At 35.3% G+C, this 23,375-nt stretch overlaps 1 protein-coding gene across 1 annotated transcript in view; it reads right to left on the bottom strand.

Moving 5' to 3' along the window:
• The window catches only part of DACH2 (dachshund family transcription factor 2), a 611,154-nt gene that overhangs the window by 17,550 nt on the left and 570,229 nt on the right, over positions 1 to 23,375 (bottom strand). The gene's annotated exons all lie outside the window — the stretch shown is intronic.

The following is a 23,375-nucleotide window of genomic DNA, read 5'->3' as shown; positions in this document are numbered from 1 at the left end:
GTATCAGTGTTTTTTTTCCTTTTTATTGCTGAAAAGTTTTCTATTGCATGGATACATGACTGTCTGTTTAATCATTCACTAGTTTGGCATCTGGGTTGTTTCCAGTGTTACCTTTTATTTTGAAGAATATTTCTAACGAAAAAAATAACCACCTATGTGTAAAACCACAAAGTGTATATTTTCTCCCCTTATATTTTTATATTAACTTCTCCCACACACTAATTACTTTAATGAGATTCCCTCTCAGCTTCATATGAAGAGACACCAATAGAATTTTTTTTTTTTTTTTTTTTTTATAAATTTATTTATTTATTTATTTATGGCTGTGTTGGGTCTTAGTTTCTGTGCAAGGGCTTTCTCCAGTTGCGGCGAGCGGGGGCCACTCTTCATCGCGGTGCGCGGGCCTCTCACTGTCGCGGCCTCTCCCGTTGCGGAGCACAGGCTACAGACGCTCAGGCTCAGTAGTTGTGGCTCACGGGCCCAGCTGCTCCGAGGCATGTGGGATCTTCCCGGACCGGGGCACGAACCCGTGTCCCCTGCATTGGCAGGCAGATTCCCAACCACTGCGCCACCAGGGAAGCCCGAATTTTTGTCTAATAAGATATTTCAGATTTGTTTTACAAAGATACATCTAATTACAAAAGGAATCTCCTCTTACTTTGAGACGCTAACTACTTGGCCATATACTTGAATTCTGGTTGAAAATCTTTGTGAGATGTATGAACCAGATAGCAAAGTTTCCTCTGCAATTAGGAATTGGGGCTTTTTTGATATATGTAAAAATAAACTGCTACAGAGGTAATCTTGGAATGTAGCCAAACAAAACCTGGCATTCTTAACTGGCTTCAATAGCAGTGCACAATGAGTTGATCACAGCACCTCAAACAAAATTACTCTACTCACCAGTAACTGAGCACAAGCAACGTTTGAAAATATGTATCTCTCTGGTCATAAAAATTTTCAGTGACCCCATATATTTTGAGACTCATTCAGGAAAAAATTAAGCTTGAATCTAGACCTAACCAATTTTCACATGGTTTGAAAACAAAAATCTAGCTATTGGTCTGGTCCTTGTAGGGATAGGAATATGGATTTGTCATACAGTTAGAACTCATTTTTCAATTGCAAGCAGCCTATATATTTAGTGAGCAGAGTCTTGAACCCTATTGATTTCACAGTCATCATGGTTTGCTGTGGGATTTCTTGTGTGGGAAGCTGTGGCATATAATTGTGGGAACTTCTGTGGATTACTTAATGGGATAGCATTATCTCTGAATAAAATACTCTTGATATAGATCACCTTTACAATTTCTAATTTTCTAAAACCTATAGGGATAAAAATGCTAACGATTATTTTAGAAATCAGCAGTTTCACATTATTTGAATCCAAAATGTATTTGTTTATCAGTTTTAAAGAATTCAATAGTATGCAAAAAATAGCCTGCTAATTTTTTTTTTAGCAAAGGAAACTATAATGAACATATTCCCAGGAATTGTTTTTTAGTAAAACTTACAAATAATATTTTGATCATAAATGCTTGATGCATGTATTTTATACAACTTGCTTGTAAAATTAACCCTAACCTCTTATAGAACATGTCTTCCTTCCTTCCTTCCTTCCTTCCTTCCTTCCTTCCTTCCTTCCTTCCTTCCTTCCTTCCTTCCTTCCTTCCTTTCTTCCTCCCTTCCTCCCTTCCTCCCTCCCTCCCTCCCTCCCTTCCTTCTTTGTCAGTAGTAGTTTTGGAAGAGGCAAAGTGTTCCAGAGGGAGTGAGCACATGTTCTGTGATCTATTTCAAGTACAAGGTTTGAACATTGGAAATATCTCATTAAAATATAAATTCTAAAATATGTTTTAGGTAGCAGCTCTAATGTCTCTAAGGGATATTTCTCAACAGCTAATGAAGCAATATTATGCTTTATTTGTGTTACTTGAAGTACGTATTTAGCTAGTATTTTGTCTTCTGCACATGAGTGCATTAAGTGGATAGGTAGAATGACTTCATTATGATCTATCAATATTAATAATAATTGGGGAGGTTCAACATCTTTATATTGATGTTTATAAATCTTAGAGATGAATTTATGTGGCCTGGAAGATCTATTTTTACAAAATAAACCACCACAAAGTTAGAACATTGACTCTCTGCTGATTCCGAGATAATATAATGTTTCTCCTGAATAAATATTTTGCATCAGGGGAGACTTCTTAAAATTATGGATTCTTTGTCATGTATCACTCTACACACACATGTAACCTCAGTGATCAGGGTATTCTACAAACAAAATACCTGAAAACGAAAGCAATACGTTAGGTATGCATAAAACAAAATTAGAACTACCTTAAAATCATCAGAAGTCTTCTATTTGGAGACGAATGAAATGCCATTAAATTGGTTGAAAGTAAAATTACTATTGACTATGAAGACAGGTTGTATGGTCTATGGTTTGTAATGTTGCTGTATAGAAGATTGAAGTTTCAAAATATTATTACTCTTCTTTAAAGAGATAGACACAGCTGAATTAGGTGTTGCTTGCTGCAGTGAGGATCAAATGCAAAAAGAATCATATTTCATCAGACCTAGTCAACACCAGGAAAATAAATAGAAATATAAGAGGTGTGCAGGCAATGATTCATTTTGATAATCTGGCCCAAGAGAGACACATAGAGACAGCACACAGATCTAAGCTTCTACCAAAAGACAAATAGGACACAGAGGGTGGGAATTGGGATGACAGTGTAGCAGAGGTCACATCGATTTTCAGCAGCAGTTTTCACACGGATGAGATAACCCCGGACTCTATTTGGCCCATTGTTCATATCTTACCTGTCCCACAAGCAATAAATTTCCTAGTCCTAGAAAAGGCAGTAAAGAAGAATATTTCTACTTATGACTTCTTACGATTAAGTTTCTGTGCAAACCAAACATGCTTTTCCAGACCAAGGTCACATGGTATGTTAAGGTCCATAATAGCCAAAATCTAGTCGGAGTGTATTATGTTTGGTGTATATGAGTGGAAACTGTCAAACCATTCATTATTGTTTTCTTTTCTGATTTAAATCACGTGCTACAAAAATGAATGATAAATGCATTAGAAATCTATTTCAATCTTGTAATAAGTTTTCACATCTGAATGGCACCTACATTTTCCTCAGAGTTTGAATAGATGCACTGTTGTGTAGGGATTTATTAGGTAGGATTGGGAAATCCTAATTGGCAATGAAATAAAATATAAGCAAGTACTAGAAATATAGATTGTCAGTGAAATAAGAGCATCTCTTTGTAATCCAGGGAGAAAGGGTTTTGACGGAGCATTTTGATTTAAAAAGCTAGTGTTCAAAATGTATATATTAAAATCTTTATCAACACATATGAAGCAATGGTATAACCTAAAAGATAAAGATAGGACAACTGCTATCTAGCTGAGGGTATGAGCAACCTCTTAATTTATTGAAGCAAATTGGAGACTGCTTTTATTGAACTTGTTTGTTAAACCTGCCATACTTTGTAATAGCACTTGGAAATCCATCTAGAGAACAAGCTTTTAATTTTAAGTTCTTACCTAGGGCCCAGATGAATAGATGCAAAAGTTGACAAGTGTATTTGTAGAAAAAAAAAGATAAACCATATGGTAAATGCTCAGGATGGAAAAGTCCCCCTAAAAATTAAAGTCAAGGATGCTGGAACCTTTCTGTATGACTCTAGTGCTTGGTTTCCCACCTTTTCATTGGGTTAAGTCTTTCCTCTTTCCCCTGGGCTTTGAGGATTGTGATACAGGAATGGAAATTGAACACAGCAGACTCACTCAGCAGTGGAAAGATACAGCCACCTACCAGGTCATCAGTTTTCATTCTTTAACAAATAAATTATATTTCATTATTTGATTTAAGAGCTTTCCCCTAAATAAAGCTGGCCCAGGGGACTCTCTTTTGTTGTTGTCATTAGTATTACATTCAGCACAAGCAAGACACCTGCTTCCCTCTTCCAAAATGAGGAACAATAACAACAACAAAATGACCAACTGCTGTGAAATGATATGACCTGCATGAATATGAGGAAGTGTTCATGGTCTGAGTTGAACAATGACTCAAGTGTTGCCATCATCAAATTTGGAAAAGAAAAACTAGATCCCCAAATTGGCTGAATTTATTAAATCAGAACATCTCAGAGCCTTTAAAATGTTAATTCTAAATATTAACATATGTTACATGTTAAATTAGATAGCTGAGAGCATAGTGACAAAGAGTATAAGATGTTGGAGCCTGATTGCCTATGTTTGCAACCCTGCTCTATGATTTGCTAGCCCCTGGAAAAGTTCCTTAATCTTTCTGTGCCTCAATTTACTCATCTGTAAAGTTAGGATAATAATAATACCTATCTTATAGGGTTGTTATAAAGATTAATAAGCTAAAATTTGTAAAGTTACTCAAAGTAAATGCAATATAAATGTTTGTTAAATAAATTGTTAATTGAAAATTCCCAGGAGTGGAAGAGAACATAGTAACATATTTGACCATCTAAGCATCCACTAACACCTCATGAAAGACATGTTGGAAAGATCCTCTTCTAGGTAATAACTGGATGAGCCTGGCTTCACCCTAAATTAGGCCAATGTTACTTTCTCAGTTATCAAAGGTCTGAGGAGTCTTCCTAAGTCAAGGTCAGTAGTTCTCAACTGTGGGTAATTTTGCTGCCCAGAGGACATTTGGCAGCGGCTGGAGACATTTTTGACTGTCAAAACTAAGGAGGTAGGGGTGTGTGCTACTGGCATCTAATGGTAGAGGCCAGGGATGCCCTGCCCTCTGCCTCCATCCCCACCAAAGAATTATCTGGTCCAAACATCAATACTGGTTGAGAACTGCTGTTTCAAAATTACATAGGAAAATCTCAATGAATGAACAGTTCACTAGATCTCCCTTTCTGTACTAAACTTCTTCTAGAGAGTTAATATGCTTAATAAGACAATAAGGTCAAATCAGTGATGTAGAACTAACACAGTACTTTACAAGGTACGTTTTAGAGTTCTTGTGCATTTAATTTCAGGTTCCTGACTTCAGTTCTTTGCTCAAATATCACCTTATTAGTGAAACTTACACCAAACATCTTATTTAACACTGCAGCCTGCACCCTTATTTCCATCCCCTTAACATGAATTTTTCTATAAAATTTATCACCATTTAATATACAATATAACTTATTTATTCACTATTTTTGTTACATTTCATTTTATTACAATATACTCTCCATGAAAGTGGGGACTTTTCCTGTTTTTTTTTTTTTCCCATTGCTATCTTTTCGGCATTTAGAATAGTAACTGTCCAGGGTCTACAACAATTGTAATGATTTTAGATACGTACCAATAATCTTAAAGTGTGAGGTAAGATTCCTGATTATCAGACTGATTCCACTTTTTTCTTTCTATTCCAAAAAGGTAAAATTATATATATACATGAATATATAATTTTAAGTTTTTTTACAAGTATGTGGTGAAAGGAAGGAAGAAAGAGGGGATCGAGGTAAAGAGTTTCTTATCAACTCTCAGCCTTTCCAATAAAATAAATGATTACTATAGTCTACAGATATTGTGATAAACTGAAATATTACAATTTTGAAAAATAGTTGATATAGTTATTAAAGGATGACTATTGTATATTTATTTAACCTGTCTGCATATCATAGTCCTTTGAGGACTAAAGATAGTAAAAGTATAAATCTTTCTGGCCCATACACATACTTTCCTATCATCTTTGAGATGATGTATTATTGCATCAAAGATAAAGCAAACTTGACCAATTTTTTTTGAAGTACATCTGTATTTTCTAGAGCTTAGAAATAGAAAAAGGCTGGGGACTTGGAATAGAAAGAAGTTTCATACAGAGACTAGAATTTCATCTAAAAACTGCAAGACAGACAATAATTTCTAATTTAAACAACCAAACAGCACCAGAGGCATGTACAAGTCCCTTCTCCAGAAAACAAGCCTGGCTACCTCTGTGAAAAAGGCTGCAGAGAGAAGAACATTAAATGAGTGAGACGTTAGTATGTAAGAGTTTACATTAGAAATTGGCAAACAGGAGGCAGGAGTGGGCATAGAGGTAAAGTGGGAAGGAAGCTGATGTTTTAAAGAGATGTGTTTAGGAAAAATGGGGGAGAGTGCACATATTTCCATCAATCAGCTGACCCTTCCAGGGGACAATGTTTCATTGCCCTGGTTTATCTGTAAAATGGTCTCATGGTTCTAATATAACCCCACTTTTACCCTTACTAGGGGTTCAGTCATCTAGCTGACTGCAGAGGCTGTAAAGCAGATTTTTCATTTTGCTTCCCGGCTGGGAAATGTGCAATCCTTTCCATCAACCAGGGAAGAAAGCTCTCTCCTTAATCTGGCACAAATCAGGCAGGAAGAGAAATTTACTGCTCTGACCTGGCAGTTCAGGTGCTAACTTTAAAATCACTGATTTTTTTTTTTGACTTAGTTAACATATCTGAGTAGAGTGGATCAGTAGAAGGTACAAGGGAGCAAGTTATTCATCCAGTACCTTAACATCAGTGGTTCTTAAACTTTATCATACATCAGAGTGTCCTGAAGGTCTTTAAAAAATCGTTCCCAACTTCCAAAGTTTCTGATTCAGTAGGTCTAGGGTAGGGCCTAGCAACTGGAATTCCTAAGTGCCCAGTTGATGTTTCATGTTCCTGGTGTGGGGACCACAGTTTGAGAAACCACTGAGCTATATAAAAGTAAATTTTACTACATTTAAAGATGATTAATATTGCTTCCTATTATAGTACCTTTTAAAAATAGTTGTCTTTACCATTTTAAGAAATTTCAAAATGTTACCTAATTTTAAGTACGTATTTTCACAGCTTCAAGAAATTGCATAAAATTAGAGATACATCAACTAGCCTGTTCTACAGATCTAGAGATTCTGAAAACCAATTTACATTGCACTGGAAAAAAATGTATAATGGAACCTATTTGCAACATAGAATCAGGAAACAAAACAGTAAAAAAAAATTAGTGAGTCTATACAGGTAAAAGCAAAATACTTTTCCAAGAATGAATTTAACATAAGCAACTGTTCAGTAAGCAGTTCTATGGATTAATCCTTGAGTACTAATTCCTTGTATCCATGAAAGATGGAAAGTGGGTATTTTGGTAGGGTTAAGATTAAAAATTAAAGATGATTTAAAATCAGAATGACACTGTCATGGAGAACTTGGCAAGAACAGTCTATATAACAGTTTATAATTTGTCACCTCCTATAAACTCTGTAATGAGGAATATGTAGATAATTATACAGGTTTGACATTTATATTTATATGCTCACTAATAACTCTGCAATTATACCTGCTTATAGTCTGTGAATATTTATATTTTTGATGTTTCCACAGTACCAATGATATAAAATTGAGAACATTCTTTTATTCATTATCTCTTCTCTTCTCTTCTGTCTCTGTCAGACACACAAACATGCATGTACATACATTGGTGAGAATATATACTGATTTTTCTGTTTCAGCTAGGAAATAAAAAATTGAGGCACTGAGGCACCATATTTTTATCATAGAAAAAAATTAAGGGTTTTTCTAATAGTTGAGTTTTGGAATCATAATGACTACACTATTGTAAACCTAGCCAGTTCAAAATGACACTGATCATTTAATTTAATTATTTTACAAAACTGAATTTTCTTTAAAATAAATGTTAATTATTAGAGCAAAGCACTGCAATTTTCAGTTTTCCTTTTCTGTGTAATGTCGGCATTAAGACCATCAAAACTGTTGCTTCTCCTTTGGAAGCCTCTGAAGTTTTATCAAAGAAGCAGGTATCTATTAATAATGCTCAATTCAACAACCTTCACCAAATGCACAATGCTATTTTTAGATATTGTCTAATGCTATGAGCACTTATACCATCTGGTGAACAAGTTTTTTTTTGGTTAAATGATAATAATAATAAAATAATTCATAAGGTATAACCAAGGGAACAGGGAGGGGTAAACTTCATCACTAGAACAAATTAGTGTGCCATTTTCTTTCGTGTTTTAACATTGCCTCTACCTCATCTACATTTCTAGTTAGGCTGTGGGGCTTGTTTCAATTTTACTCTCTTCTATTTCAATATTCACATCTAACTTAGTGACTTTTATTGGAAACACTTACTTGAGTACTCAGTTGTGCCTGGTATTGTGGTGTAAATTATGAGTTCACAGATTTGTAAATTGAAGAGTGTTGTAGTGATTTCCTCTAATAATTATATTAGAAATCTCAATCAATTGGAGAGTTTTCACAAATGTATCATTCACAGTAACTTCAATAGTTACTGAAAGGTTAATCACCAGATACCCCCAGTTTCTTATTCTAACTCTTTTTTTGCCTAAAATGTATGATTCTGCTGTTCTACTTAAAACACAATGAACATGACTGAACCTCTCTGTGTCTTCGAATGTTACATCTCTAAACTTCAATGTCCCTATTTGTAGAATAGGAAGAACTACTTCAGAGTGTTTGTGGGAGTTTTAAATGGGAAAACGAACGTGGAAGCACCTAACACTGTACTTAGCATATAGTAGGCCCTTAGTAAAAATTGGCTAAATCTGAAACTATGCTAGCCTTCTAAATATGGAATGCTTAAGAAAAATGATTGAACTAAATGTACACTGACTCGCCCATGAAATTTCTTTTTCTTTAAATTTCTTATGGTAAATTGATTGAAAGATTTAGTTAATGTAGCAACCATTAATTAAGATTTTGTAGCATTGTATTTTGTTTTCCTAACAACCAGACGAAAAACAAACTTGCAGTTTTGTAACTAAAATCTCTCAGATTAGTTTCCAGGTAGTTGGAAGACTTCAGGTTCATATATTTTGAGTCACATTTTTTCCCTTAAATTTAATTGAGGTTACATTTTTATTCCCATGGAGAATTGCAAGTTTAAAATAAGTGTGCTTTCTACTAAAAAAGAAAAAAAAACAGGAAATATCTATCTTAAATATTCCTGCCAAATTCAACCTTATTTTATTAACATTGAAATTCCTTCACCTACTATCTGTTACAAATATTTATGGATCCATATGGAATGGCAGATGTTGAAGCTGAGACACTGCAGGTATTTTTCACTTTCGCTAATAACCCTGGTACTTGAGGATTTTTTTCATCTTCTATCATAAGAGCTCTAGTTTGAATAAAAAATCCAAAACGTTCACTGAATATAATATTTAGAATTATTATAAGACTATGTCTATGCTGAAACTGGGTCTATGCAGACAAAAGAGTTTAATGTTTTTAATAGCCTGCAAAAATATACATATATGTTTATTATATATATTCAAAGCGTGAAACAAAGGGAATAATTGTTTGGGTGATCAAAATTACTATAATACTGCACAAACTGATCAGAACTGCCCAGGTAATTTCTCAGCTCTCAACTTCCAGTGACAGTTTAGTTCCCTCTGATTTTCTCCTTTTTCTTTCCTTATCTGATCCCAACCTTATACATACTCATAATCAATGATATTTCTTTTGAGGAAAAATTATCTTTTTAAGATTCACTTTGCACAAAGCCCAACAAAAACAAACAGTTAATATTAAATGCAGTTCTCTAACATTTTCTACATCTATGAATGTTTAAAATATTATGAACTCAGACAGAGGAATCATGTAGTGAGAATAAATGGAAAAAAAAGAAATTAAGAAGTAATATCTAATATCTTGCATTATGAATGTGTTGTAATCAGACTTGAATATATTGCCCAAACTTTCTGTTCTAGATTCCAATTCTATGAAATTGTTTTCTTTTATGATTCACTTATTTGGATAAAGTGCTTTAAAGAGCAACATTATAACATTCGATTCCAATGAAATTATATTCATTTTAGTACCATATATTAGCCATTTTTGCATTTGACCTGCACATGTCTTCATATTTGCTTTGGATGGCTTTAAGGAACATGGCTCCATCCCCCTGAGCAGCTGTATTCATACAGTTCCCTCAGAGGCTGTCATTTTCCTAATCTGAATTGATCACTAGGGAAAGTCATTTTGCTCACTGCCTCTGGGTCCATTGTCACCTCCCAGCAATTATTCAGTTCCCACTTGGCATTTTTCCAGTGTGAAAATACCATATTTTTATACAATGTTGAAATCACTTCCTACTTTTGGTTACTGACAATGGATTCCATCCTAACTTCAGTTAAAACACCTGTATTAACAGATAGTGAAATGTGCTATAGTTAGCCTGTGATTCTCAAGCAAAATCTGTATTACAGTTTCTTGGGAGAATGTACTAATAACCCAAGTAACCATCTAATCTAATTTAACACTGTCTGTGAGAAAATCTGATGTTTTAAGAAAAACTTTCAGAGGGTAAAGGCAACACAATATGCTATTCAAGTTTAGACATTAATGTATATTTATTGCTTACAACATCCCATGAGATACTTTCTTATCTGGATACTTATAATATGTGCTACCTTTCCCATTTGCCTAGAAAGTGGGCTCTATGGTTAGCAAAATTCTATTAACAACACCTCATAGCTTTTTAAACTTTGTAAACCCTTCCAAATATTTAAACTATATAGAGGCTGAATTTTCAGATAATATTTATTATTTACTTTTCAATGAAATAAAACATTTTATAAAGGATAATTCTGCTATTATGTCTTTCCTTGCTTAGACTTCTTAAATAGCATATCCCATGCCATCCTCTGAAGCCAAGAAGTAAAGACACACAGTAGTAGTATTTCCACAGATGTAAAATACCTCTAATAAAATAGAGATATAAGACAGGAACAAATTACTCAGGTCCACTATAATAAAAGACACGTCTTAAAACTGTATTATGCTAATGATACTGGCATTCCCATTAGTATGTTGCATATACCCTTTCAAAGCTGTATACCCTTTTCAAATGACATGGCCTTTTTGTAATACTGTTTGTGTCCAAGCAGATACAACACTTGTAGAGAATGTATCTAGGGAGCCATAAAACTGTTAGAAAATATATTTCTCCATGATATTTTAGTACTTTGAAAAATTCTATCACAGGAAAAAATGTTTTGCTGTAAATATCTTAAAAGCCTTATAAAGGCAATGGCTTCCCAAAGCACTTGTTTAAATAATTTTAAGAGCTAGAATAGAATAGGTCTTCTTATATACTACAGCTCAAACTCTTTATAATTTCCTTGATTTTTCACAGGCCTTGTTCGTTAATTTAAAAAGATTTTAAGTGTAATGCAATATGTATGCTAATATGATAATGAATAATCTGGCTGCCAATTTGCAATATTACAATATATTTACCAAAACGAAGGCAAAAAATGTATTTTCCTTCAGCATAGCTTTTACTATTTCTGCACGAGTTATTGTTTGATGACTATAATTTAGCAAAAAAAAAATGACATTTTAAATACTCAATGTGCTGTGTATTTTTGTAAAGTTGAAATGAGTCAAAGTAGGGAAAAATGACCTATGCATTCTTCATGGTAGTATACTTAGAGTTTAACTTAGAAGCAAAGACAATCAAATCCTAAATTCAGGATTTTGAGAATTGAATTTTGGAATATATGTTTTTGTTTTTATGCTTTTTCAATTTTATAGAAAATCTTATGAATTATTTAAAAATTAAGTTCATCACTGTTACATGTTTCCTCTGTTCAGGCCTCATAAATTTCATTTCCATATTTGTGAACAGGAAATGTTAAGTGTATGTGTGTATGCATATGTGTGTGTATATTCTCCCCTAACATTCAAGACACGTAAAAGGAGGGGGAGGAGATCAAAATGGTTCAGTAAGAGGATGTGGAACTCACTTCCCCCCACAAACACATCACACATATATCTACAAGTGGAACACTTCTCAATGAAAACTAACTGGAAACTGGGAGAAGGACTCCTGTACAAGCAAGGCTGAAAGAAAGATACACACATGATAAGGTAGGAAGGGAAGAGAAGTGATCAGGTTGGAACCTGTGTCCTAGGGAGGGGATTCAGAGGGAAAGGGAGATTATGCAAGTGGATATCCTCCCTGGGGAGTGAGCAGTTCAAGCCACATATTGGGCACCCCAGTCCTGGGGTCGACACAGGAAAGACGGCCCCCTTGGCTGGTTGGAGGAACAGTCCTGGTGAGAGTAACAGGAGGGCTGTGGGAAGCTTGAACTCTGCTTGTGAGGAGCACACACACATACACTTGCTCACGAAGCAGGGCAGAGAGGGCAGACTAAAACTGCACAGGTGGCTGACTGGTTTCCTGTGACCGTACCAGCATACACCCTAGCCTGAGCCACGAGAGAGCTCTAGCCCTGCTTACTTCACGTTGCAGCTCCACACTGGAGCAAGGGCTGCCTGACCAAGGAAAGAGCTCAGCTGTGAAACACAGAACTGGCTAAGATCCAAAGTTGTGTCTGAGCAGGGTGAGAGCAGCCATTATTGGCACTTACATAGGGAGTACATTGGTAGCAGCCCTGACATCTTTTTGTGGCTGAACTTCCACAGCCTGAGCCCTGACACATGCTGAGAGCCCACACAGACCCTGCCTGACCTGCAGTACAGTTCCACACCAGAGCAGAGGCAGCAGAGGCCAAGGGGAGAGATTGGTTGTGAGGGACAAAAGGGGCTCAGACCCAAAAAGGCATCTAGTGTGGCAGGGCAGCCATTGCTGGTGCTTACACAGGCAGTGCATCAGAAATAGCCCTGACCTCTGACTGTGGCTTGACTGCCATAGGCCATGCCCCATGAGATGCCCAGAACACACATGAACATCTCTTGCTCTTGCACTGCTCCCCTCAGGGGCAAGGGTGCCAGGGCTGGAAAGGGAGAGAGAACACACTTGAGGGCAACAGAGTCAGCTCAGACCCGAATCTCAGGGCTTCAGATCCAGCAACTTGAGACCTGACCCTGCACCTGATAGGGCAGTGAAGCCACTTAGTAGAGGGGAAGCCCCAGCTCATGCCTGGCTCTGGCCCTAGTCCCTCCATCTCCAGCTTCACCTCTTCCCAAGGTAATAGCTTCCAGGACACCCTGGGGGAAAGACATGACTCAAGTTCATGTCATATCCAGCTCTCCCACTAAAGCTACTGGGCACAAGCAGACAGTATAAGGACACCCCTTCAAGACCTCATCAGGGTATCTGTTTTACTTAATTTCATAAAGACAGAGAAAGTTAAGCAAAATGAGATAATAGAGGAATTGATTTCAAATGAAAGAGCAAGAAAACAACCCTGAAAAAACAAATAATGAAACAGAAATAAACAGTTGACCAGGTAAATAATCCAAGGCACTAGTAATAAGAATGCTAACTGAATTAGAGAAAAGAATAGATAAACACAGTAGGAATTTAAATAAGGAACTAGAAAATACAAAAAATAACCAGTCAGAACTGAAAAATACAATAACTAAAATGGAAAACACACTAGAAGGAATTAATAGCAAACTAGGTGACACACAAGAACATATAAGTGATCTGGAAGAAAGAATAATGGAAATCATCCAAAGGGAACAGCAAAAAGGAAAAAAAAGTTAAGGTGAGAACAGTATAAGAAGTCTTGGAATAACACCAAGCATACTAACATTCTGGTTCCCTAGAAGGAGAAGAGAGAGAGAAGGGCATTGAAAATATATTTGATAAAATTATGGCTGAAAATTTCCCACACACAAAGAAGGAAAGAGATATCCAGCTACAGGAAGCATAGGAATTTGCAAACAAGATAAGTCCAAAGAGAGCCATGTCATAATTAAAATGGCAAAAGTGACAGAGAGAATTCTAAAGGCAGCAAGAGAAAGGCAAAGAGTTATACACAAAGGAATTCCCATAAGGCTATCAGCTGATTTTTCTGCAGAAACTTTGCAAGCCAGTAGGAAGTGGCATGATATATTTAAAGTGCTGAAAGGGAAAACCCTGCAAGCTAGAATATTCTACCCAGAAAGATTTTCATTTAGGATAGGAGAGACAAGGAACTTCTCAGACAAGCAAAAACTAAAAGAGTTCATCAATGTTAAACCTACCATAAAAGAAATGTTAAAGGTGTTCCCTAAAGAAAAAAAAAAGGCTATAACAAAAAATAAAAATCCATAGGAAAGTAAAAATCCCACTACAAAAAGGCAAATATATGGTAAAGGCTAAGGATCAACAATTTAAATAAGCTAGTGTGAAAATTAAAAGTCAAAATATTGTAAAATTAACTATGACTACAATAATCAGTAAAGGGATAAACATGAAGATGTAAAATATGACATCAAAACACAAACTGTCAGGGAGAGGAGTAAATAACATTGATCTTTAAAAATGTGTTTGAACTTAAAGGATTATATGTTTAAAACAGGTAGATACAGTTATAGATCAACATATATGAACCCCATGGTACTCAACATATACACAAAAACTAGAGAGAAAGGAACACTAGGATACCACTAAAGAAAATCATCAAAACACAAGAGAAGAAACAAAAAGAACAGAGAAGAACTAGAAAAACAATGGGAAAACAAGTAATAAAATGGCAATAAGTACATACCTATCAATAATTACTTTAAATGTCAACAGAATAAATCAAAAGACATAGCGTGGCTTATTGGATAAATAAAAGACCCATCTCTATGCTGCTTAAAAGAGACTCTCTTCAGAGTTAAAGACACACACACTGAAAGTGACATGATGAAAAAAGATATCTCATGCAAACAGAAAGACAAGAAAGCAGGGATAATGATACTCATATCAGAAAAAAATAGACTTTAAAACAAAATCTATAATAAAAGACAAAGAAGAATATTATATAATGATAAAGGGATGAACACAAGAAGAGGATATTATACCCATTAATATATATGCACCCAATACAGGAGCACCTAAATATATAAAGCAAATACTAACAGATATAAAGGGAAATTTTACAATAAAACAATAATAATAGGGGATTTTAACACCCAACTTACATCAATGGACAGATCATCCAGACAGAAAATCAATAAGGCAACAGTCTTAAATGCAACAATAGACCAGTTGAACTTAATGTATATCTACAGGACGTTACATACAAAAACAGCAGAATACACATTCTTTTCAAGTGCACAAGGAACATTCTCCAGGATAGACTACATGCTAGGCCACAAAACAAGTCGCAACAAATTTAAGAATTAGAAGATATATCAAGCATTTTTACGACCACAACAATATAAAACTAGAAATCAATTACAGAAAGAAAAATGGGAAAATCACAAACATGTGGAGACTAAAGAACATGCTACATAAAAATACAATGGTTCAATGAAGAAATAAAAGAGGAAATCAGAAAGTACTTCAAGAATGAAATGCAAATGAATACACAAATTTTATAAATCTATGGGACACATCAAAAGCAGTTCTAACAGGGAAGTTTATAGCAATACAGGCTTCCTTAAGAAACAAGAAAAATTTCAAATGAACAACCTAACCTATCACCTAAAGGAATTAGGAAAAGAAGAACAAAGCCCAAAGTCAGCAGAAGGAAGGAAATAATAAAGATTGGAGAGGAAATAAATAAAATAATAAAGACAGGAGAGGAAATAAATAAATAAAATAAAATAGAGATAAAAAATGATAGAAAAGATCAATGATGCCAAGAGCTTGTTTTTTTGGAAAGATAAATGAAATTGATAAACCTTTAGCCAGGCTCATCAAGAAAAAAAAAAAGAAAGGACCCAAGCAAACAAAATAAGAAATGAACGAGGAGAAATAAAAACTGATAACACAGAGATACCAAAAAATCATAACAAAATACTGTGAACAATTATATGCCAAGAAATTGGACAACATAGAAGAAATGGGAAAATTTCTAGAACATAAAACCTACAAAGACTGAATTAAGAAGAAAAGGACAATTTGAACAGACCTATCACTAGTAGAGAAATTGAATTATTTAAAAAAACAAACAAACAAACAAACAAAAAAACTCCCAGCACACAAAAATCCAGGAACAGATGGCGTCACTGGGGAATTCTACCAAGCATATAAAGAAAAGCTAGTACCTATACTTCTCAAACTACTCTAAAAAATTAAACAGGATGGAACACACCCAAATTCAATCTATGAGGCTACCATTACCCTGATACCAAAACCAGACAAAGACACTACAAAAAAAGAAAATTACATTCTAATATGTCTGATGACTATAGATGCAAAAATCCTTAACAAAATATTAGCAAAATAATCCAACAATATATAAAAAGGGTCATATACCATGATCAAAGGGGATTTATTCCAGGGATGCAAGAATGCTTCAATACTTGAAAATCTATCAATGTAATATACCACATTAACAAAATGGAGTATAAAAATTATATGATCACTACAAAAGATGCAGAAAAAGCATTTGACAAAATTCAGCCTCCATTCATGATAAAAATTCTCATCAAGGTTGGTATAGAGGGAATATAGCTCAGCATAATAAAGCCCATTAATGACAAATCCACAGTTAACATCATACTCAACTGTGAAAACCTGAAATCCTTTCCTCTAAAATCAAGAACAAGTCAAAGATGCCACTCTCTCCACTTCTATTTAACACAGTATTGGACGTCCTAGACACTGTAGTCAGACAAGAAAAAGAAATAAATGCCATCCAAATTGGTAAGGAGAAGGATGAAAACTGGGAATACGTAAAACTGGAGGGAAGGAGTAAAACAGTCACTATTTGCAGATGATATGATACTATATAAAGAAAACTCTAAAGTATCTACAAAGAAAGTGTTAGAACTAATAATTTAGTAAAGTTTCAGGACACAAGACTAATATCTGTTGCTTTTCTATACACTAATAAAATGCTATCACAAAGAGAAAGAAAGAATACAATACAATTTAAGATTGCACCAAAAAGAATAAAATACCTAGGAATAAACTTAACCAAGGTGGTGAAAGACTTATACTCTGAAAACTATAAGACAATGATAAAGGAACTTGATAATGATACAAAAAAATGGAAAGATATCCCATTATCTTGGATTAGAAGTATAAACATTGTTAAGATGTACATACTACTCAAAGCAACCTACAGATTTAATACAATTTCTATCAAAATACCCATGACATTTTTCACAGGACTGAACAAATAATCCTAAAATTTATATGGCACCACAAAAGACACTGAACATACAAAGCAATCTTAAGGAAAAAAGAGCAAAGCTGGAGGTATGATGGTCCCTGAACTCAGACAATACTACAAAGCTACAGTAATTGAAACAGCATGGTACTGGCACAAAAACAGACACACAGACCAATGGAAGGTAACTGAGAGCCCAGACATAAACCCACACACTTACTGTCAATTAATCTACAACAAAAGAGACAAGAATATACAATGGAGAAAAGACTGTCTCTTCAATAAGTGGTGCTGGGAAAACTGGATAGCTACATGTAAAAGAATGAGATTAGAAAATTTCCTCACACCATATACAAAAATAAACTCAAAATGGATTAGAGACCTAAACGTAAGACCCAAAACACTAAAGTTCCTAGAAGACAATACAGGCAAAACACTTTTTGACATAAACTGTAGACATATTTTTTTTTGGATTTGTCTCCTAAGACAAAAGAAATACATGCATTTAAGTTCAAACACATTCTAAGCGATCAATATTTTTTACCTCCCCCCACATTTTGTGTTTTTGATGGCATATTTTACATCTTCATATTTATCCCATCACTGTTTATTGTAGTTATAGTTGCTTTTATAATTTTGTGTCTATGAATCTACATACTGGCCTATTTAAGTGGGTGATCTTCAATCCTTACTTTATATTTGTCTTTTCTAGTGGGATGTTCCCTTTACTATAGATTCTTACTTCATTTCCCTTTACAGATGACCCTTCAACATTTCTTTTAGGGTAGGTTTAGTATTGTTGAACTCTTTTAGCTTTTGCTTGTCTGAGAAGTTCTTTATCTCTCCTTCTATTGTTTTTAATTGAAGTACAGTTGCTTTACAATATTGTGTTAGTTTCAGGTGTACAGCAAAGTGATTCAGTTATACATAAATATATGTATACATCTATATCTATATTCTGCTTTAAAATTCTTTTACATTATAGGTTATTACAAGATGTTGACTATAGTTCCCTGTGCTATACAGTAAATCCTTGTTGTTTATGTTCCTCCTATTCTAAATGATAATCTTTCTGGATAGAGAATCCTAGGTTGCAGGGGTTTCCCATTCAGCACTCTGAACATGTCATGACACTCCCTTCTGGCCTGCAAAGTTTCTGTACAGGAATCAGCTGATAACCTTATATGGATTTCTTTGTAAATGACTCTACTTTTCTCTTGCTGCCTTTAGAATTCTCTATCTTTAACTTTTGCCATTTAATTATGATATGTCTTGTTGTGAGTCTGTTTGAGTTCATCTTGTTTGGGACCCTCAGCTTTTGTACCTGGATACTGTTTCATTCTTCAAGCTTGGGAAATTGTCAGCCATATTTTCATCAAATACATTTTCAAACACTGTCTTTCTTTTCTCATTCTGGCACCCCTATCATTTGAATGTTGGTATGCTTAATGTTATCTTAGAGATCTCTTAAACTGTTTTCACTTTTTCAATTAGTTTTACTTTTTGCCTTTGTTATTGGGTGATTTCCATTATTCTATCTTCTAGATCACTTATGTGTTCTTCTGTATAACTTAGTCTGCTATTCAATCTTTCTGGTGTGTTTTTTATTTTACTATTGAATTCTTCATTCATAATTGGAATTTTTTAATATTTCCTTGTTCTTTGTTAAAATTATGTGTATTTAGATCCATTATTTTCTCTAATGCAGTTAACATTTTTATTACCAATATTTTTAATTCTTTATCTGGTAAATTGTTTATTTCTTTTTCATTATTTATTTTTTCAGGGGTTTTCTATTGCTCTTACAATTGAGAATAGTTCCATTGCCTTTTCATTTTGTTTAACTTTTTCTGCCTCTGTGAATTTGGGTGAAACAGTTATCTATTGTGGTCTTGAATGGGTGTTCTTATGTGCTAGTGTCCCTATGCAGACTCTGTGTGCCCAGTGACTATGGTGGGAGGGCTAGATTTGATGTGGACTACAGTCACATATTTCCTCAGGATGTGATGACAGTTATCATCCTGGTAAAGGGTGGGGCTGGAGATAGAGGGGCTAGATCCAGAGATCCAGCAATTCCACTCTTGGGCATACATCCAGAGAAAATGAAAACACTAATTTGAAAAGAAACATGCACCACAATCTTCATAGCAGAATTTTCTACAAAGCCAAGATACGGAAGCAACCTAAGTGTTCATCAGCAGATGAATGGATAAAGAAGATGTTGTATATGTATATACAATGTAATATTACTCAGCCCTAAAAAAAGAATAAAATTTTGCCATTTGCAACAATTTGGATGCACCTAGAGGGTATTATGCTTAGTGAAATATGTCAGGAAGAGAACATCAAATACTATATTATAACACTTATATGTAGAATCTAAAAAATAATACAAATGAATGTATATAGCAAAACAGAGATGCACAGATATAAAAAACAAACTAGTGGTTATCAGCAAAGAGAAGGAAGGGGGGAGGGGCACATTAGGGGTATGGGATTAAAAGATGCAAACTACTATATAAAATAGGTAAGCAGAAGCTGGAGACAACATGGCAGAATAGAAGGATGTGAGCTCACCCCTTCTTATGGAAACATTAAAATCACAAATAACTGCTGAACAATCACCGAGAAAAAAAATGCTGGAACCTACCAAAAAAAATATCCTACATCCAAAGACAAAGAAGAAGCCATGATGAGATGGTAGGAGAGGCGCAAGAGTGATAAAATGAAATCCCATACATGCCAGGTGGGTGAACCACAAACTGGAGAACAATTATACCCCAGAAATTTTCCAACAGGAGTGAAAGTTCTGAGCCCCACATCAGGCTCCTCAGCCAGGGGGTCTGGCAACAGGAGGAGGAGCCCCCAGAGAATCTGGCTATGAAGGCCAGCGGGGTTTGATCACAGGATTTCCACAGGACTGGGGCAAACAGAAACTCCACTCTTGGAGGAAGCACACAGGGTCTCATGCACACCAGGACCCAGGGAAAAAAGCAGTGACCTCATTAAAGACTGGGCCAGACTTACCTGTTAGTATTGGAGGGTCTCCTGTAGAGGTGGGGGGTGGCTGTGGCTCACAGTGGGGACAAGGACACTGTCAGTGACAACACTGGTACTGTGCTGAGTACTCATTGGTGTGAGCCCTCTTGGAGGCCACCATTTTCTCACCAAGACCTGGCCTCAACCAACAGCCTGTAGGCTCCATGGCTGGGATGCCTCAGTTCAAACAACCAACTGGGTGGTAACACGGCCCCAAACATCAAGAGACAAGCTGCTTAAAGTCTTCCTGAATAAACAGCTGCCTGATAAACACACCTCCTGACATGGCCCTGCCCACCAGAGGGACAAGACCAGCTCCACCCACAAGTGAGCAGGGTCCCGTCCCTCCCACCAGGAAACCTGCACAAGCCTCTTAGACAGCCTCATCCACCAGGAGACAGAGAGAAGAAGCAAGAAGAACTACAATGCTGCAGCCTAACCAGAATCACAGAAAGTTAGATAAAATGAGACAGCAGAGGAATATGTCCCAGATGAAGGAACAAGATGAAACCCCAGAAGAACAACTAAGTGAAGTGGAGATAGGCAATCTACATGAAAAAGAATTCAGAGTAATGATAGTAAAGATGATCCAAGATCTCAGAAAAAGAATGGAGGCACAGATGGAGAAGATACAAGCAATATTTAACAAAGACCTAGAAGAACTAAAGAACAGAGATGAACAATAAAATAACTTAAATGAAAAATACATTAGAAGGAATCAATGGCAGAATAACTGAGGCAGAAGAATGAATAAGTGAGCTGGAAGACAGAATGATGGAAATCACTGCCATGGAACAGAATAAAGAAAAAAAAAAGAAAAGAAATGAGGACAGTCTAAGAGACCTCTGGGACAACAATTAAACAAACCAATATTTGCATCAAAGGGGTACCAGAAGGAGAAGAGAAATAGAAAGAACCTCAGAAAGTATTTGAAGAGATAATAGCTGAAAACTTCCCTAACATGGGAACAGAAACAGTCACCCAAATCCAGGAAGTGCAGAGAGTCTCAGGAAGGATAAACCCAAGGAAGAACATGCCAAGACGTAGCAATCAAATTGACAAAAATTAAAGATAAAGAAAAAATATTTCAAGCAACAAGGGAATAGCAACAAACAATGTACAAAAGAACTCTAATAAGGTCATCAGCTGATTTCTCAGCAGAAACTCTGCAGGCCAGAAGGGAGTGGCACGATATATTTAAAATGATGAAAGGGAAACACCTACAACTAAGAATACTCTACCTATCGAGGCTCTCGTTCAAAATTGATGGAGAAATCAAAAGCTTCACAGACAAGCAAAACCTAAGAGAATTCAGCACCACCAGACCAGCTTTGCAACAAATGTTAAGGAACTTCTCTAGGCAGAAAAGAAAAGGCCACAACTAGAACCAAGATAATTACAAACAGAAAAGTTTACCTGTAAAGGCAAACATACAGTAAAGGTAGGAAGTCATCTGCACACAAATATGATAACAAAAGCAGCATTTGTGAGAAGAGGAGAGCACAGATGCAGAATACTGGAAATGCATTTGAAACTAAAATACCAGCAACTTAAAAACAAATTGTTTATATATGGACTGCTATATCAAAACCTCGTGGTAACTGCAAACTGAAAATAAACAATAGATACACACACAAAACAGAAAAAGGAATCCAAACACACACTAATGTTAGTCATCAAATCACAAGAGAAGAGAACAAAAGAGGAAGGGAAGAAAAAACATCTACAAAAACAAATCCAAAACAATTAACAAAATGGCAGTAAAAACATACATATCAATAATTACCTTAAACACAAATGGATTAAATGCTCCAACCAAAAGACAAAGATTGGCTGAATGCATACAGAAACAAGACCTGTATATATGCTGTCTACAAGAGACCCACTTCAGATCTAGGGACACATACAGACTGAAAGTGAGGGGGTAGAAAAATGTATTCCATGCAAATGGGAATAATAAAAAAGCTGGAGTAGTAATACTCAAATCAGACAAAATAGACTGTAAAATAAAGACTGTTATAAGAGACAAAAATGGACACTACATAATGATCAATGGATCAATCCATGAAGAAGATACAACAGTTGTAAATACATATGCACCCAACATAGGAGCACCTCAATATATATGGCAACTACTAACAGCCATAAAAGGAGAAATCAACAGTAACAAAATAATAGTGGGGGACTTTCACACCCCAATTTCATCAATGGACAGATCATCCAGAAAGAAAATCAATAAGGAAACACAGGCCTTAAATGACACATTAGACCAGATAAACTTAACTGACATTTATAGAGCATTCCACCCGAAAGCAGCAGAAAACACATTCTTCTCAACTGCACATGGAACATTCTCCAGGATAGATCATATGCTGGTCCACAAAGCAAGTCTTGGTAAATTTAAGAAAACTGAAATCATATCCAGCATCTTTTTCGACCTCAATGCTATGAGATTAGAAATCAATTACAAGATAAAAACTGTAAAAAACACAAACACGTGGAGGCTAAACAATATGCTACTAAATTACCAAGGGATCACTGAAGAAATCAAAGAGGAAATCAAAAAATACCTAGAGACAAATGAAAAGGATAGCATGATGATCCCAAACCTATAGGATGCAGCAAAAGCAGATCTTAAAAGGAAGTTTATAGCAATATAATCGTAACTCAGGAATCAAGAAAAATCTCAAATAAACAACCTAACCTTATACCTAAAGAAACTACAGAAAGAAGAACAAAAAAACCCAAACATAGTAGAAGGTAAGAAATCATAAATATTAGACCAGAAATCAATGAAATAGATACAAAGAAAACAATACAAAAGATCAATGAAACGAAAAGCTGGTCCTTTGAAAAGATAAATGAAATCGATCAACCTTTAGCCAGACTCATCAAGAAAAAAGGGAGAAGGCTCAAATCAATAAAATTAGAAAAGAAAGAGGAGAAGTTACAATGGACACTACAGAAATACAAAGGATCGTGAGCTACTACTACAAGCAACTATATGCCAATAAAATGAAAAACCTAGAAGAAATGGACAAATTCTTAGAAAAGGACAATCTCCAAGACAGAACCAGGAAGAAATAGAAAATATGAGCAGACCAATCACAAGTACTGAAATTGAAAGCATAATTAAAACACTCCCAACAAACAAAAGTCCAGGACCAGAAGGCCTCACAGGCAAATTCTAGCAAACATTGAGAGAAGAGTTAACACCTATCTTTCTGAAACTACTCCAAAAAATTGCAGAGGAAGGAAGACTCCCAAACT

Source organism: Eubalaena glacialis, chromosome X, assembly GCF_028564815.1.
Source record: "Eubalaena glacialis isolate mEubGla1 chromosome X, mEubGla1.1.hap2.+ XY, whole genome shotgun sequence".
Taxonomy (NCBI): Eukaryota; Metazoa; Chordata; class Mammalia; order Artiodactyla; family Balaenidae; genus Eubalaena; species Eubalaena glacialis.
This window is presented reverse-complemented; position numbering and strand designations above follow the sequence as displayed.